At 40.1% G+C, this 16,099-nt stretch overlaps 1 pseudogene; it reads right to left on the bottom strand.

Annotated features, from left to right (window-relative positions):
- Nucleotides 1-1,094: 1,094 nt before the first annotated feature.
- LOC101709776 (casein kinase I pseudogene) overlaps nucleotides 1,095-16,099 on the bottom strand; it is a 26,185-nt pseudogene continuing 11,180 nt past the window's right edge.

Genomic DNA, 16,099 nt, shown 5'->3' with positions numbered 1-16,099 from the left:
CGAACACAGACTGCATCGTGTCCAGCTGCTGTCTCCAATAAGCAGTGCATGTGGTGGACACAGTCACAGACAGGGCCAAGCATCTGAGGATCCTAACCACCAGTGGCAGAACAGCACAGCCCACAGGGCAGGCCAACCACAGCTCCCTCCACAAATGCCTGGCCAAAGGTCACAGCGTGTGGCACCACATCTTTCTGGAGGTGAAGGTTCTGGATTCAGACAGGCAGAGTCACCTGCCTCTTGGCACCTCTGGGTGGACTCCTCTCAGCCTCTCTGGGCAAACCTGGGCCACTAGGAGGACAACTTGCTCCCTGGTTTTGAGCAGGCCAAGGCACAGACCAAGTGCCAATCTGTATGGCAGTATTTACAATCTGTTCAGAAACTTTCCAAAGTCAAAGGCATAAAGGCAACAAACACTACCAAAATACCGTACAAAAGCCACAACCCCTACATCATCTCTTCCCAGAAGTCGGACAGTGCACTCAACTTTAATCCAGACTCCCACTGTCTTACGGGCTCTCAAGGCCTCTGTGTCCAAGGCCTCCGAATCCCTCTCTTCCTCCTCGCTCCTCTGGGCAGAAAGGCACCACATTCTGCGAAACACACCGGCCACACTACTCTGCAGCAGCCAGGCTTCCTATGTTGCAGCTTACAGAAGGGAGGGTGAGCCAGAGGCCAGAACCAGGCTGGGGCTGAGACGCAGACGCACACAGCTTCCGCCAAAACGTCCCCTCACCAGTGGCAATGCAACACAGAAAACAGACAACGCAATACTGGACACTCAACTGCCCCTCTCTGACTCCACAGACACGGCAAGCCAGCGTCTGGCTCAGGAGTCTTTAAAGTCAGCATCTTTTTTAAGACCGCAAAAACAGACAAGAAACAATGAAAAGACAGATTTCTTTACACAGATTTAAGCCAGTATTTTTAGCAAAACTATACAAAACTGTCTTAACCAAGTAGAAGACTGGTAGTCGCGGCAGGATCACAGGGAGCGCAGGTCGGCCACCACGGGTGGGGTGGAGAGGCTCATGGCGGGGAGTCGGGGTCCCTGCGATGTCTCCCGCACCCTGCGTCTTCCCAGCCTCGTGGTAACTGAGCTTCTGTGAGGCCGCTCTGGGGCCTGTCCTCTCAGTCTGTATTTGCTGGGTGAGTGGCCCGCAGAGCTCCTGGTGTGAAGATTTCGGGTCTAGACCGGGGGCGTGTCACTAGTAAAGCCATTGGTAACAGAGTAGATCGGCCATGCACTGTCTGCTCTTCACAGCAAAAAGGAGAGCTCTCACGACAGACTGAAGACCCCTGGAAGCCACCCAACTGGGAATCCAGTGCTGCCCTCGGATGGAGACGAGCAGCTACTTGCCGTGGTGTTCGAAAGGAATGCTATTCTGGGAGGTGGACATGCGAGAGGTATCTCATCGGCCTGGGAGATGGGACCAGGAGACTGGGGCCCCTCGGTGCAGCTGCATGCTCACTCTCCGCTCTCCCTCCATGCCAGAGATTGGCCGAGGAGAGGTGTTAGACGTGTGTGAGGTAGGGGTCAGGGGCATGGGGGGTGCCACTTCCTGGGTCCCCCGCAGGCGGCCAGATGCTGTGGAAGGGAGGCCGCGGGTGGCTGCATTCCGGGAGTGTCACTCACTCTTCTCAGTCCGGCGGTCCAGTTCGGCATCATCTGTGGCCTGGCTGGCACCAAACTTGAGCATGTTCCAGTCGAACACATAGTTGTAGGAGAAGCCTTGGCGATGGAACAGATTCCTGAAGAGCTGGCACAGGTAGGAGTAGTCGGGCTTGCCGTTTGTCAAAGCGCAAGGAACGGCAGAAATTCAGGTAGGTGGTAAATTCAGAGTGATAGCCTTTGCACAGCACTTCCATGGGAGTGGACATTTTCTTCTCACTGACCCTGTCATACTTCTGCCTCTTGGTGGCAGCCTTCAGCCCCTGCCAGGGGAGAGAGCCCAGGTTGAAGTACATCAGTACGTACCCCACAGACTCCAAGACATCCCTTCGAGATTGTTGGATTTCGAGGTGCATGTTGATGGAGACATACCGTGCCATGCCTATGAAGTTCTTATTCTCCCAATAGAGGATGTGCTGGTGGGTCCTTGCATCCTGGTACTTCCTGACCAGCCCAAAGTCTATGATATAGACCAGGTTGCTCTTCTTCCCCTGCCCCATGAGGAAGTTCTGGCTTCACATCTCAGTGGATGAAGCTTTTTGAATGAATGTATTGAATATGACTAATCATCTGGTCGGTCAGCAAGCAGCAGAACAGTTTTGCGACTGAACTTCCTTGAGCAGAAGTTGAAGAGGTCTTCCAGGCTTGGGCCCAACAGCTCCATCACCATGACATTGTAGTCCCCTTTGGCTCCACACCGTCTGATGGTGGGGATGCCCACTCCTCCCTGCATCATTTTGTACATTTTGCTCTCAATGTGGACCTGAGGGTGTTTGACTATGGCATTATTTCATACCTCTTTTGGTTATTCTTTTCTCCTGGGTGTTTAAGACCAAGTTAAAGTGAGACCTGTGTCAATCAATATGAACCTCTTGCTATCTATCAAGGTCAGTTAAGTCTCTGTAGGCATTGTTTTGGAACCATGCATAGAGCTTCTCTGTTCCTCTGTCAGTGTCAGCCATCAGGATGGGTCATGGTCTTGCTTGACCATGTTGCTTTCAGTGAAAGTGTAGGAGACTTTTCCCTCTTAGTGACCCTCCTTTGGCACACAGTACATTTGTCTTCTGGTTCCCAGCAAGCTCCCTGCTCAGGATGTTTAGTGACTTACCAAAGATGTAGGATCCTGTAGAAAAGGTTCCCTCATGTCCTGGATTCTTTGTTAACTTGGAGGGGCCAGGGCCAAAATATTGGGCGTCCTCATACTCATAGCCCAGTTACCTTTCTAATTTTGGTCTCCAGACTTTAGTTGTTGAACACCCAGAAGAGAAGATCAGTGACATAAGTATTTCAGTAGGAGCAATGAGCTTAAGTATTATAATTTTGTCAAGAGCTTCATTTTAACCAATCATCTCTATAAAGGTCATTTATTCAAGTGCAGTCACATTCTGAGGTGCTGGGGTTAGAACTGCAATATATGAATGTTGTAAAGAAATAATTCAGTACATAACAAAGACTGTGGCATTTTACTTGGCTAACAAGAAAATCATTACTTGGACATACCAAAGTAACAGAGTTCATCAATCCTATGGCATTTTAATTCTCCAATTACTTTTCGCTTCTCCCTCTATAAGCTTAAGTTCATAAGAAAATCTGCATAAATATTCTTTTAGTGGTATTATTAATAATTGCCCAAATCTAGAAATACCCAGATATCCTTTGATGGGTAAATGGACACAAAATTAGTTATATCTATACAATAAAATATTACTCAATAAGCAAAGAATGACAGATATATAAAATAACATGGCCTAAACTTAAATGCCTTTTGCTACACGAAAAAAGCTAATTTTGGGTACTGCATGCTGCAGGATGCCATCTAAAATATGATACTCTGAAAAGGCAAAATTATAGGAACATAAAATAAATCTGTAGTTCCCAAAGGTTGGGGCTGAGGGAATGTATCAGTTATAAGGAGAAACGTGAGAGAGTTGGGGGGGGGTGAAATTATTCTACATCTTAATGTTGGTGGTGGTTACATAATCATATGCATTTGTTAATTCCCATAGTTGTACACTAACATGAAGATTTTTGTTATATGCAGACTTGAATAAAGAAATAAATGACACAAAAACTAATAACACTGGGCAAGTTTCAAAATGACCCCGTTTTCACTTTGAGATTACCATGGATTCATGAATTTTCTCTCTAATTCTTCTTTTTTTAAAAAAAATAATGTAGGGTCTCACTTTGTTTTGTTTTGTTTTGGTACAGGGGATTGAACTCTCTCGGGTCCTTGCACTCGCGCAGCAGGTGGCGAAACCACTGAGCGAAATCCCCGGCAGGTCTCACTTTGTAGCTCAGGTTGGCCTCGAACTTGTGATCCACCTGCCTCAGCCTTCTGAGTTCTTGGAGTCTAGGCATATACTATTATAGTGGCTTCAGAGATTCTTTTTCTTTAATATGCTCTTATCCACTTATATCATTTTTATTTAATTTTCAGTACTGGGAATTGAACACAGGACTTTCACACTGAACTATGTTCCCACTCCTTTTTATCTTTTATTCTGAGACATGGTCTCATTGTCACTAAGTTACCCAGGTTTGGCTCCAACTTTTAATCTTTCTGCCTTCCTCTTAGAATTCTGGGATTACAAGTGCGTACAACATTGCTTGGAACATTTACATCACTTTTGAATTTATAACTCACATGAAGTTGGGAATATAACATATAGAAGTCCTCTGAATACTTCTCAGTTTTCCTCTACACTTTCCTCAGGTAATTATAATTTAATATTAAAGCCAGGACACTGGCACTGGTACAATCTACATGCATGTTTCTAGGCCATTTTATCACCTGTGTAGATTCATGTAAGTACGGCCATAGTCACAGTACAGAACTATTTCATTATCACAAAGATTTTCACCAAACTACCCTTTAAAGTTACATCCACTCCAGGCTGGGGATTTAGCTCAGTGGTTCCGCCATTTGCCTTGCAAGCACAAAGTAAAAAGTTCTAAATTTATATCCACTGCATATAGGCCCATCATTTTCTGATATCTGTCAACCACTAACCTGGGATCTAACACTATAATTTTATCATTTTGAGACTACTGTGTAAATGGAATCATAGTATATGACCTTCTCGACAGAGTTCTTATTCCTCGAGCTCCATGTACATTGCTAGCATAGCAGCAGTTCGTTCCTCTTTATTGCTGAGTAATGTTTCTCAGTGCAGATGTGCCACTGCTTGTTTAATCCTACATTATGAAGGTCATTTTGGTTGCTCCTAGTTTTTGGTCATTACAAACAAATCCGTTTTTAATAGTTCATTTCAGGTTTTTTTGGTGTGGTCACGCTTTTAATGTTAAATTAAAAATTAAATTAAATTAATTCCAAATTTAGCCAGTAAGAGACCTATCAATGTAGTTTCAGTACCTTACTTTTTAAATTGTGCTATGACTTAACTGTAGTAACATTTTTAGGGTATATTTCTATGAGTTTTGGTTAATACATATAATTGCATAACACCACCAAAAATAATAGAATGGTTCCAACACCATAAAAAAATTCCTTTCTAGTATTTTATTTTAAACTGCTCTCTCCACTCCAGGCAACTACTTGTCTATTTTCTCTCTCTAGTTTTGGCTCCAGTATCTTTTTGATGTATCCTGTTTATATTTAGATAAATCCTTGCATTTGGCAAAATAAGATATTCTACATTTGTCTTTTTCTGCCCCAAATCTGATGTAGATTTGTTTTAAATACCTCTGAACCTTAAGGGGGTGTGTGGCAGGGTAACCCTGAAGAATGCTGTGGGAGTTTTACTAAATAGGATTTTATTTGCTCAGTTTATTGCCAAAAACAGCTTTGTGACTTACTTTGGTATTTCAGTGGAAAATCTGAGAAATATGTTTTGAAGTTAGTGTAAGAAAAATTATATCCCCTCTACTGGCTCTGACTTTTTAAAACTAGGCATAAGATAGCAGTAATATATTGCTGTTGACATTCTATGTATTGATGATGTTGGTTAACTCCAGTAATCTTTTCTAACTGTACTTCATTTCTGATAATTTATAGAAGAGATTTTTTATAGCTCTATCTATCTACCTAAAATACATTATTTTATTTTAATATTCTAAAACAATAGATCTTCCTATTCCTATTTTTAAAGAAAGAATACAGTTCAACTACAAAAATCCAAAGATAGAACCGTATTTCCAAGGTTATTAGGAAATGTAAACTTCTTCCTATTTCAGCAGAAATTTAGAATGGATTTATTTCAAAATTTGAATCAGACCTTGGTTGCTGAAGAGCACATTTATTCAACATATTGGCCACTGAGTTATCACAATGTGCCAAGCCCTTTGGTATACTCTGTAAATAAAGGTAGAGGGAAAGAGTCATATAGATAAATAAAAATGTAGTACAGTAGATGCTATTAAGGTGATTTGAATAAAGCACTATGTGAGGGTAAACATTGAGTGGGTCATATTAAAAATATGTTTTATGAAATACAATGTAAGGGAAATTCCCACTACCTGATTTATCCAAAAAACTTTCAGAACGTTTGGATGATGACTTAAAGATTTCAATTTCCTATGACCTGTAAGGAGTTAATAAATTGCTATAGCAATAGGATTCAGCAGGAGAATGACAAAACAAGTGAGCAGGAAAATACTGAGGAGAAGTCCAACAATATTCCACTGGGGTAACTCAGGAGCAGACCTATCTGTCACAAGGTGGAGGTGGGGACTGAAGATGGAAAAAAAGAGACATTATTACTTGAAATGCTAAAACATTAAAATATTTTTGCTCAAGGCTAAGATAGGAGGATTCATTTTTGGTACAAGAAGAAGCACTTTAGTTGTCTGTCTTTTGAGGATGCAGGTATCTTAATTTTAGAGGCAAATTTGGTTATAGTCAACTGCAGGGAATAGGTAAGGGCCAGATGAAGAGAAAGAGGAATTGGGACCTTTGAAAATTCAAGATTCAAAACAGAGAAGGCAAGCAAGACATTAAGGTTATTTTTAAACTTATTTTATGATAATGGTTCAATTTACCAAGTAGAAAAAAAGGCTGAAATTTCAAAGTCCAACCATGATTTTATGGTTCAAAGAAACTACTTTGGAGTTATAAGATTGTATCAGTGGCAAATAATCCCCAGGAACTAAAAATATCAGATATAATTAGAAGAATAATCTGTCACTTAAGTTGCCTCATTTACATCCAAGAAATATTTTAAATAATGTGACTAAATTTAAAAAAAACATGAAAACATTAAAATGCATGTGACTATATTTAGCAAGATGTTTTATAGTTGAGAAAACTATGCTCTGTATATTTCACAGATATAAAAAATACAAATTAACATAAAGCATATCATTAGATTTTAAAATGACACATAGGAAAATAATGCTGCAGATATCTTGCTAGACTAACATTACTTGTAATGAGAGAGAGGAAAAATACTTTTCTAAACTGTGTCAGTTAATTATAGGCCTTTAAGTTAGTATTAATTACAGTTACCTTGACAAGGTGAATATTGTAAAGTTAGCTGTAGAACAGTAAAAATAACTTTGACCTTAGAAGCAGAATGGTACCCATTTGTGCCTCAGTTTTGTCCCCTTATTAGCTGTGTGAGGCTCGAATGTGACAGTGTTGGTGAAAACCAGCTGTATAAGGCAAAGGCCAATGAAAAGGAGAACATTACTGCTACAGGTGTTTCCAGAGAAGCAACTGGAGTTTCTAGAAGAGGTTGTGAGTGAAGTTATAATAGGCAGCTAAGTTAGATAGAAATTGATATACAGACAGAGAGGGACTGGGCTTTCAAGGAGGTCAACAGAAAGAATAAAGACATCAGGATTGTGGCTGGAGGAGCATCTGAAGGCCAGGCCTCAAGATACAGATGCAATGGCCAGGCCTATATATTTTCCTAAGGAACAAACAGTAACTTAGAAATATACTATAATTAGCACCACCTGGTCCAGGAAGTCCAGATAGGCATCAGTCACCCAGGTGGGTGACCAGAGCATCTGGACCCATCCCTTCCCAAAAATGCCTTTGTTCTTTCTATGTAGCCTTGCTACATGACCTGCCTCCCTATTGGGTCAGTATTAGCTAAGAAGTTATACTTGTAATCTTATAGATTGATGGCAGTTTGACCCATGTTGTACCCACATTGTGACTTTGCTATATAAATTACCCCTGACAAAGGGCTTCGTCACTTTCAGGTCCCCTCCTGTCTCTCAGGAGCTATCTCTCAATAAATCTTTCCTACTCATAACCTCCACTGTTCCTTAGAATTCATTCTTCAATTTCAGGGGATCTGAACTTGGAGTATCTGACATCTAGCTGATTGGGAGTTATATTTTCTCTTATATCATTTGGAGAATGATACCAAAAAAATTGGAAAAAATACCAAAAAAATTGGAAGAAGGTAAGAGTTTGCTTTTGTTTCATGGCACCCCTAAATATTTTGACTGGATTCTGGATTGTGAGTCATTTAGGTAGTCAAAAATTGTCATCCATTATTTGCTGGTTGCTTATACCTTTTGTTGGTTACTTTAGCCATGTTAAAAGTTGAGGACAGGGAAGATTGTGATGTCTTCATATTTAGGTTTCTATGATGGGACATTTTAGTTTTTGTAGGCAGGGCCTTATATTCCCATTTTGTTTATGCTGTACGTAGACTTACTTCTACACTGGTTGCTGAATTTACTTGTACTCCTTTCTTGACTTGTTTGGCAGCTATGAGATGCCTTGTTGTCTTATTTTTTATTTATTTATTTAGTTTGATTTTTTGAGACGAGGCCTCCTTGTGTAGTTCAGGCTGGCCCTGAACTCACTATGTAGCCCAGGCTGTCCTGGGACTCGTGGCAATCCTCCTGCCTCAGTCTCCTGAGTGCTGGGATTACAGGCATGCACCATCACGCCCAGCTTGTTGTCTTATTTTAGACAGCTATTTGAAATGGCTTTTTTGAATTTCTAATTACTTTGCAGCTCGTTCTCTTGGGTGTGTCTGAGGCTAGGGGACAGGTTTTGGCAGCTTATCTCTGTGATGGATGCTCACTATCCTTGTCAGTAAAGGTAATATGCTTCTTTTTATAATACTGAAAATCTTTTTTTTCCTTTTCAAGCTCCTGAACTCCTAGAAAATGAGTCCTCATCTCTAAAGAAAGCATAGAAGGGGTCCGGGATTTAGCTCAGTGGTTTCGCCGCCTGCTGAGCAAGTGCAAGGACACGAGTTCGATCCCCGGTACCAAAAAAAACACACAAAAAACATAGAATACATAACCCCAATCCTTGGGTTAGAAGGGAATCAGAATTCATGCTCATCCAGGAAGGCACACATGAAGGTTTTGTTTGACCTAATGCCTGGGCACTAGGTGTTTCTCATGCATCCCGCAGGAGAGAACCTCATTCAGGTTTTTGATTGTTGGTTTTCTGCTTGACAGTGAAGTTAGAGTCAATGGTTGCTCTTATCTTTAGAGGTATATGCCCACCCTGGGAAAAGCTTTTGGCCTTGTTTTTCTGCTCCTGAGAGGTTAGGCCAAATGGTTGGAACAGGCAAGTTTGCTAAGGATTAGAGAGACCCACCCTGGGAAAGCTCTTGGTTCTTGTTATGGCTTATGTCTAGATGTCCCCTCCAAAGCTTCATGCAGTCTTAGGTGGACCTTTTTTGAGGTGGCTGGATCTAGGCTGTGTGATGCTGGGATCAAGGATGTGATGTTGGGATTGATTCAAGGTGCAATACTAGGATTAAGAGTTTGAGTGCTACCTGCTCTAAGGGTGGATAGCATGGATAAAATATAAGGGACAGAAAGAGAGTTCCTGCTTATCTCATGTAGCTTGCTGCCTTGCTGATTTTTGCCTTCTGCCTGCCATGAACTGTCTCTCCTCTGTGATACCACTCTGCTATGTTACCCGGCATTGGAGCCATCCAACTCTGAATTGAGACCTCTACAAACTGTAAGCCAAAGAAACCTTTCCTCCTTTAACTTGGGCATTGATATTCTGTCTCAGCAATGAGCAAAGTAACCGACAATCTTGATTGTTTTTCTGGCCTTGTGATGATTAGGATTTAGTTCTGCCATGCATAGGGTCATTCTTCTGTCCCTTCTCCACTGCTCTGCCCCTGAGAAATAATGGAACTTACCACAATAGTGTTTTGTCCAAGGAAATTCTCTTCTCTGTGACTGCTGGATTCCAGGACAAGGTTTCCAGAATGGTGAGTTTCCTCTCCTTGCAATCCTTCCAGAGTAAAGCTGACCTTCACTTAGATCTGGGCCATAGTTTAAAAAACTGGTCTAGATTTAATCCTCAAACTCTCAATGAATAAATGTAAAAGTTTTAGTCCAAATTTATCTGCCTTTTAGTCCTTAGGCAGAACTGGAAATTAACTCCCTTTCACTTCCCCCTCCCTTCAAGAGTGCTACACTACAGGGCAGACTGACTGGTTTTTATAGCACAACTTAATTCATTGATAGAACAAAAAACCATTTTAAACAGAATCAGATATTAAAGGATGCCATAGTCCCAGTCCCCAGAGGACTGCCTCTATCTTGCCGTGATTTCTCTCCAGAGCGTCTTGCCAGGCCAGATATATGCCAATTAAGGTTCTAAAAGAGGAAAGCCTGGTGCTAAATATGCTCCAAAGGTCACAAGACGATGAGGATGGGGGCCCAGGCACATGATAAGAGTGGCTAACCCATTTCTGGCCACTTCCTCACACTATCTTCATTTCTGCTGGTGCTGGATGGGTTTAAATCTAGGGAATACTTTAGAACAAGAGGGATAGATAGACAGGGATGCCTTCTCTCCTTTTGTTTCTTCTCCTTTTAAAATACATAACTCCAAAGAGTGTCACCTAGTCTCTTTCTACACCCAAACCTGGCCTGAGCACCCCCATGGATCTTTAACAGTCTGCCTCTTTAGAAGGAACAGTTATATATAGCTATGACAACAGCAGTTTTGTCCATCAGCTGTGGCTATTTCTGTTAATTGACCTATAAAAAGTTCTGACTGGTCTATTTATAGTTACAAACCTAAATAGTTTAAAAGGGTTGTTATAGTTTAACTTGGCCAAATACATCTGAAAGTGCATTCTACTTTAAATGTAGCCATCTTATGTATGTTTGTCTGTATGTTGAATATGTGTTAACAACTAGTTAAAGCACCTACAGCTGCCTCATGTGAGAAATTTTTTTTAACTCAACAATTTATTTTTATTTTTTGGTTCTTTTTGAGATTTCCATGGAAAAACTATCTATATAGTTTTTCAGAGTAGCCAAACTTTTTTTTTTTCTGTATTAAATTCTTTTATTGGTACATTGTAGGTATACAACACAATTACATTTCTCATTGGGAATTGTACCTTTATATAATGCATCTTGGTTCTTATTTTTTCCCCATTCCTAGCCTTCCATTCACCCCCTCCACCCTTCCCTATTTACAAAGACTTTATTTCCATTTTTTCCATTTCTCATCATTTTTTCCTTTCCCTTCTTTCCTTTCCCCTGTGCCTCCCAATACCCCTACCCCTTTGGACCTTTTATTCCTATTTTACATTATCAATTATTCATTCTAACCATTGGTACATTTTAGGTATACAATATAATGACATTCTGCATTGGAAATTTGCACCTTTACAGAGTCTCTCTTGGTTCTTATTTTTCACCCTTGCCCAGCCCTCCCTTCAACCCCTCCAGCCCTCCCTATTTACAAAAATTTTGTTCCTATTTTTCCATTTTCTCATATTAATCCCACTCCCTTCTATCCTTTCCCTTAGCCCTCCCACTTCCTTCCCCTTTGCCCCCTTTCTTCCTATTTCACATGACCTATTATACATTTAGTCCTTATTTACACTTTCAGCTTCTCACACCAGAGAAACTATTTGGTATTTACACATGTGTGTCCTATTTATTTCACTTAAGAGTATTGCCTCAATGTGCATCCACTTAGCTATAAATGTCTCTAATTGCTCATTTTTTATGGCTGAGTAGTACTCCATTTTATTTGAAAAACCACATTTTCTTTATCTAGTCTCCAGTTGATGGGCATTTGGGCTGTTTCCAAGTTTTAGCTATTACAAACTGCGCTGCTATGAACATGGGTGCACATATATCACTGTGGTATGATTCTTTTAATTCTTTGGTGAAGATCCCCAGCAGTGGAATAGCAGGGTCAAATGGGATTTCCAGTCCTAGTTCTTTGAGGTATCTCCATACTGATTTCCACAGTGCTTGCACCAGTCTACACTCCCACCAGCAGTGGAGAAGGGTTCCTCTTTCCCCACAGCCCAGCCAGCATTTGTTATTGGTTGATTTCATGATAGCAGCCATTCTTTCTGGAGTGAAGTGGAATCTCAGCATTGTTTTCATTTGCATCTCTCAAATGACCAGTGATGTTGAACATTTTTTCATGTATTTATTTGCTATTTCTACTTCTTTGTCTGAGAAATGTCTGTTCATTTCAGATGCCCATTTTTGGATTGGGTCTTTAAATTTGGGAGGTCTGATCTTTTTAAGTTCTTTATAGATTCGAGATAGTAGACCTTTGTCTGAGGAAGAGCAGGTGAAGATTTTTTCCCACATTGTGGGTTGTCTCTTCACACTGCTGGTGGTTTCTCTTGCTGTGCAGAAGCTTGTTCATAAGAAGAGATCCCATTTGTTGATTGTTTGTGCTAGTTCACGGGCAATGGAGGTTTTGTTCATAAAATCTTTTCTTACACCAATGTCTTCAAGGGTTCTACTTAACCTCTGTTCCAACTGGTTCAGAATTTCTATTTTAATATTTAGATCTTTAATCCATTTTGATTTTAGTTTAGTGCATGGTGAGAGATACAGGTCTAGTTTTAATCTTTGGCAAGTTGAAGCCCAATTTTTCCAGCACCATTTATTAAAGAGGCTATCTTTCCTCCAGTGAGAGTGTTTGGCTCCTTTGTCAAAGATGAGATGGCTGAGTGTGCCCGGCCTTGTTTCTGCATCTTCTCATCTGTTCCACTGGTCCTCAGGTCTGTTTCTTTGCCAGTACCATGCTGTTTTTATCACAGTAGCTTTGTAGTACAGTTGCAGGTTGGGGATTGTGATACCCCCTGCCATGTCTCTGTTACCTAGAATTGCTTTTGCTATTCTGGGTCTCTTCTTGCTCCAAATGAATTTTTGGATTTTTTTCTTGAGGTCGATGAAGCATGCTGCTGGGATCTCAATTGGAATTGCATTAAATCTATAGAGCAGTTTTGGAAGTATGGCCATTTTCACTATATTAACCCTTCCTACCCAGGAGCAGGGGATGTCTGGCCATTTTCTGATATCATCTTCAATCTCTCTTTTCAGAGTGCCATAGTTTTCAGAGAAGAGGTCTTTGATTTCTTTTGTTAGGATGATTCCTAGGTATTTCAGTTTTTTGGATGCTATTGTAAAAGGAATTATTTGCCCTATTTCTCTCTCAGTGAGTCTGTCATTCGTGTAGAGGAAAGCTATTGATTTTTGTGTGTTGACCTTGTAACCAGCTACTTGACTGAATTTGGTTATTAAGTCTAAAAGACTTTTGGTGGAGTTCTTGGGGTCTTCTATATAGAGTATCATGTCATCTGCAAATAATGACAATTTGACTTCTTCATTTCCTATCTTTATTCCTTTTATTTCTTTCTCTTGTCTAATTGCCGTGGCTAATGTTTCCAGAACTATATTGAACAAGAGTGGTGATAGTGGACATCCTTGTCTTGTTCCTGATTTTAGTGTGAAGGATTTCAGTTTTTGACCATTTAGTATGATATTGGCTGTTGGTTTTTCATAGATGGCTTCTATCAGTTTGAGGTAGAGACCATCTATTCCAATTTTTTGTAGGGTTTTGATCATAAATGCATGTTGGATTTTGTCAAAAGCTTTTTCTACATCTATGGAGATAATCATATGGTTTTTGTCCTTGGCTCTATTGATATAGTGTATTACATTGATTGATTTTCGTATATTGAACCATCCCTGCATCCCTGGGATGAATCCCACTTGATCAGGGTGTATGATCTTCTTGATGATCTTCTGCATTCTGTTTGCCATTATCTTATTAAGGATTTTTGCATCTACGTTCATTAGTGAGATTGGCCTATAATTCTCTTCTTTGGTTGCGTCTCTCTCTGCTTTGGGGATCAAGGTGATGCTTGCTTCCAGGAATGAATTTGGGAGTATTGCTTCCCTTTCAATTTCATTGAAGAGTTTAAATAGTAGTGGCAGCAGTTCCTCTCTAAATGTCTTGTAGAATTCAGCAGTGAAGCCATCAGAGCCCGGGCTTTTCTTAGGTGATAAGTTTTTAATTACATTTTCAATTTCATTGGTTGATATTGGGTTGTTCACAATTTTTAGGTCCTCTTCGTTCAACTTTGGTAATTCATATGTATCTAGGAATCTGTCCATTTCTTCTGTGTTTTCCATCTTATTGGTGTATAGGTTCTGGAAGTAAGTATTGATGATCCTCTGGATTTCTTCTGGGTCTGTTGTAATTTCACCCTTTTCATTCCTAACTGCATAGATATGGGCCTTTTCTTTCCTTTTTCTGAAAAGGTTGACTAAAGGTTTATGAATTTTGTTTATTCTTTCAAAAAACCAACTCTTGGCTTCATTGATTTTTTGTATCGTTCTCTTAGTCTCCATTGCATTGATTTCTCCCCTGATCTTTATAATTTCTTCCCTTGTATGAGGTTTGGGGTTGTCCTGCTCTTCTTTTTCTAGAAGCTTGAGGTTCAGCATCAGGTTGTTTTATTGGGCTCGTTCTGTTTTCCTAATATGCATATTCACTGCCATGAATTTCCCTGGTAAGACTGCTTTCATTGTGTCCCATAGATTGAGATATGTTGTATTGTCATTGGCATTTAATTGAAGGAACTGTCTGATTTCTTCTTTAATTTCCTCTGTGTCCCATTGGTTATTCAGAAGTGTGTTTCCATGTGTTAATGAAATTTTTTGAGATTCTTTTGCTATGGATCTCTAATTTCATCGCACTATGGTGTGATAATATACAGGGGATACCTTCAATTCCTTTACACTTACTTAAACAGGTTCTATGTGTGAGTATGTGGTCTATTTTGGAGAATGACCCATGTAAAGCTGAGAAGAATGTGTATTCTGATTTTGTGGGGTGGAAGACTCTGTAAACATCTGTTAAGTTCATTTGTTCAAGAGTTCGATTGAGTTCTAGTATTTCATTACTTATTTTTAGTCTAGTTGATCTATGTATTTGTGACAGTGGGGTGTTGAGGTCCCCCACTACAATTGTATTAGTGCATATATGGCTTTTCATATCCGTTAGTATTTGTTTTATGTAGTTGGGTGCACTAGTGTTTGGTGCATAGATATTTATGATTGTCATCTCTTCCTCTTGGATTGTTCCCTTTACAAGGATGTAGTGTCCTTCTTTGTCTCTCTTAATCAGTGTTGGTTTGAAATCTACTTGATCTGCAAAGAGGATAGCTACTCCTGCTTTTTTGGGGGTTCCTGTCGCATGCAGTATTGCTTTCCAGCCTTTGACTTTCAGTCTATGAGTTTCCTTTTGAATTAAATGTGTTTCTTGTATGCAGCATATTGTTGGATTTTGCTTCTTGACCCATTCTGCCAGTCTATTTCTTTTGATTGGTGAATTGAGACCATTAACATTGATGGTTATAACTGAAACATGTTGATTTGTCATTGCCATGACTTTTTCTTTTTGTTGGGTTCTCCCCCTTTGCATTTAATTTCTTGTCATGCCAGATGGGTTCATTCTGCTTTGCTTCCTGGGGTTGTGATCCTCAATGTCTGTTCCTAGGATATTGTGTAAAATTCTTTGGAGTGCTGGTTTGGTATTCACGAAGTTCCTGAGGTGCTCTTTGTCATGAAAGTATCTTATTTCTCCATCAATTTTGAAAGATAGTTTTGCAGGGTACATCAATCTGGGTTGGAGGCTGTTTTCTTTTAGGGCTTGGAATATGTCACTCCAAGGTCTTCTTGCCTTGATGGTTTGTGTTGAGAAGTCTGCTGTGATTCTGATGGGCTTTCCTTTGTATGTGATTTGTTTCTTTTCTCTGACTGCTTGTAGAACTTTGTTCTTCTGTTGTGTTTCTGGAATCTTAACAATTATATGTCTATGTGTAGATTTTTTTTGATCAAGGCTATTTAGAGTCCTATATGCCTCACTTATCTGTATGTCAAGCTCTTTTCCCCTGCTTGGGAAGTTTTCTGCCATTATTTCTGTGAAGAGATTTTTTATGTCATCTGCACTCTCCTGTTTCTTCATTGAGCCCAATCAGTCTTATGTTATTCTTCTTTGCATCATCTAGCAGCTGCTGGATTGATTTCTCGTGTTCCCTTATAATTGTGAAGCAATTTTTCCTTTCCTGGTCACTAATTGGAATCTTATCTTCTATATCTGAAATTCTGTCCTCACATTGGCTCATTCTGCTGTGTAGGCTTTCAGTGGAGTTTTTCATGTCCTGGAAATCTATTTGCATGTGTTTT

This window comes from Heterocephalus glaber, unplaced genomic scaffold (genome assembly GCF_053883595.1).
Source record: "Heterocephalus glaber isolate CG9 unplaced genomic scaffold, H.glaber_assembly_v1.0 deba00000546, whole genome shotgun sequence".
NCBI classification, from domain to species: domain Eukaryota; kingdom Metazoa; phylum Chordata; class Mammalia; order Rodentia; family Bathyergidae; genus Heterocephalus; species Heterocephalus glaber.
The sequence above is the reverse complement of the archived record's forward strand: the minus strand, read 5'-3'. Positions and strand labels throughout refer to the sequence as shown.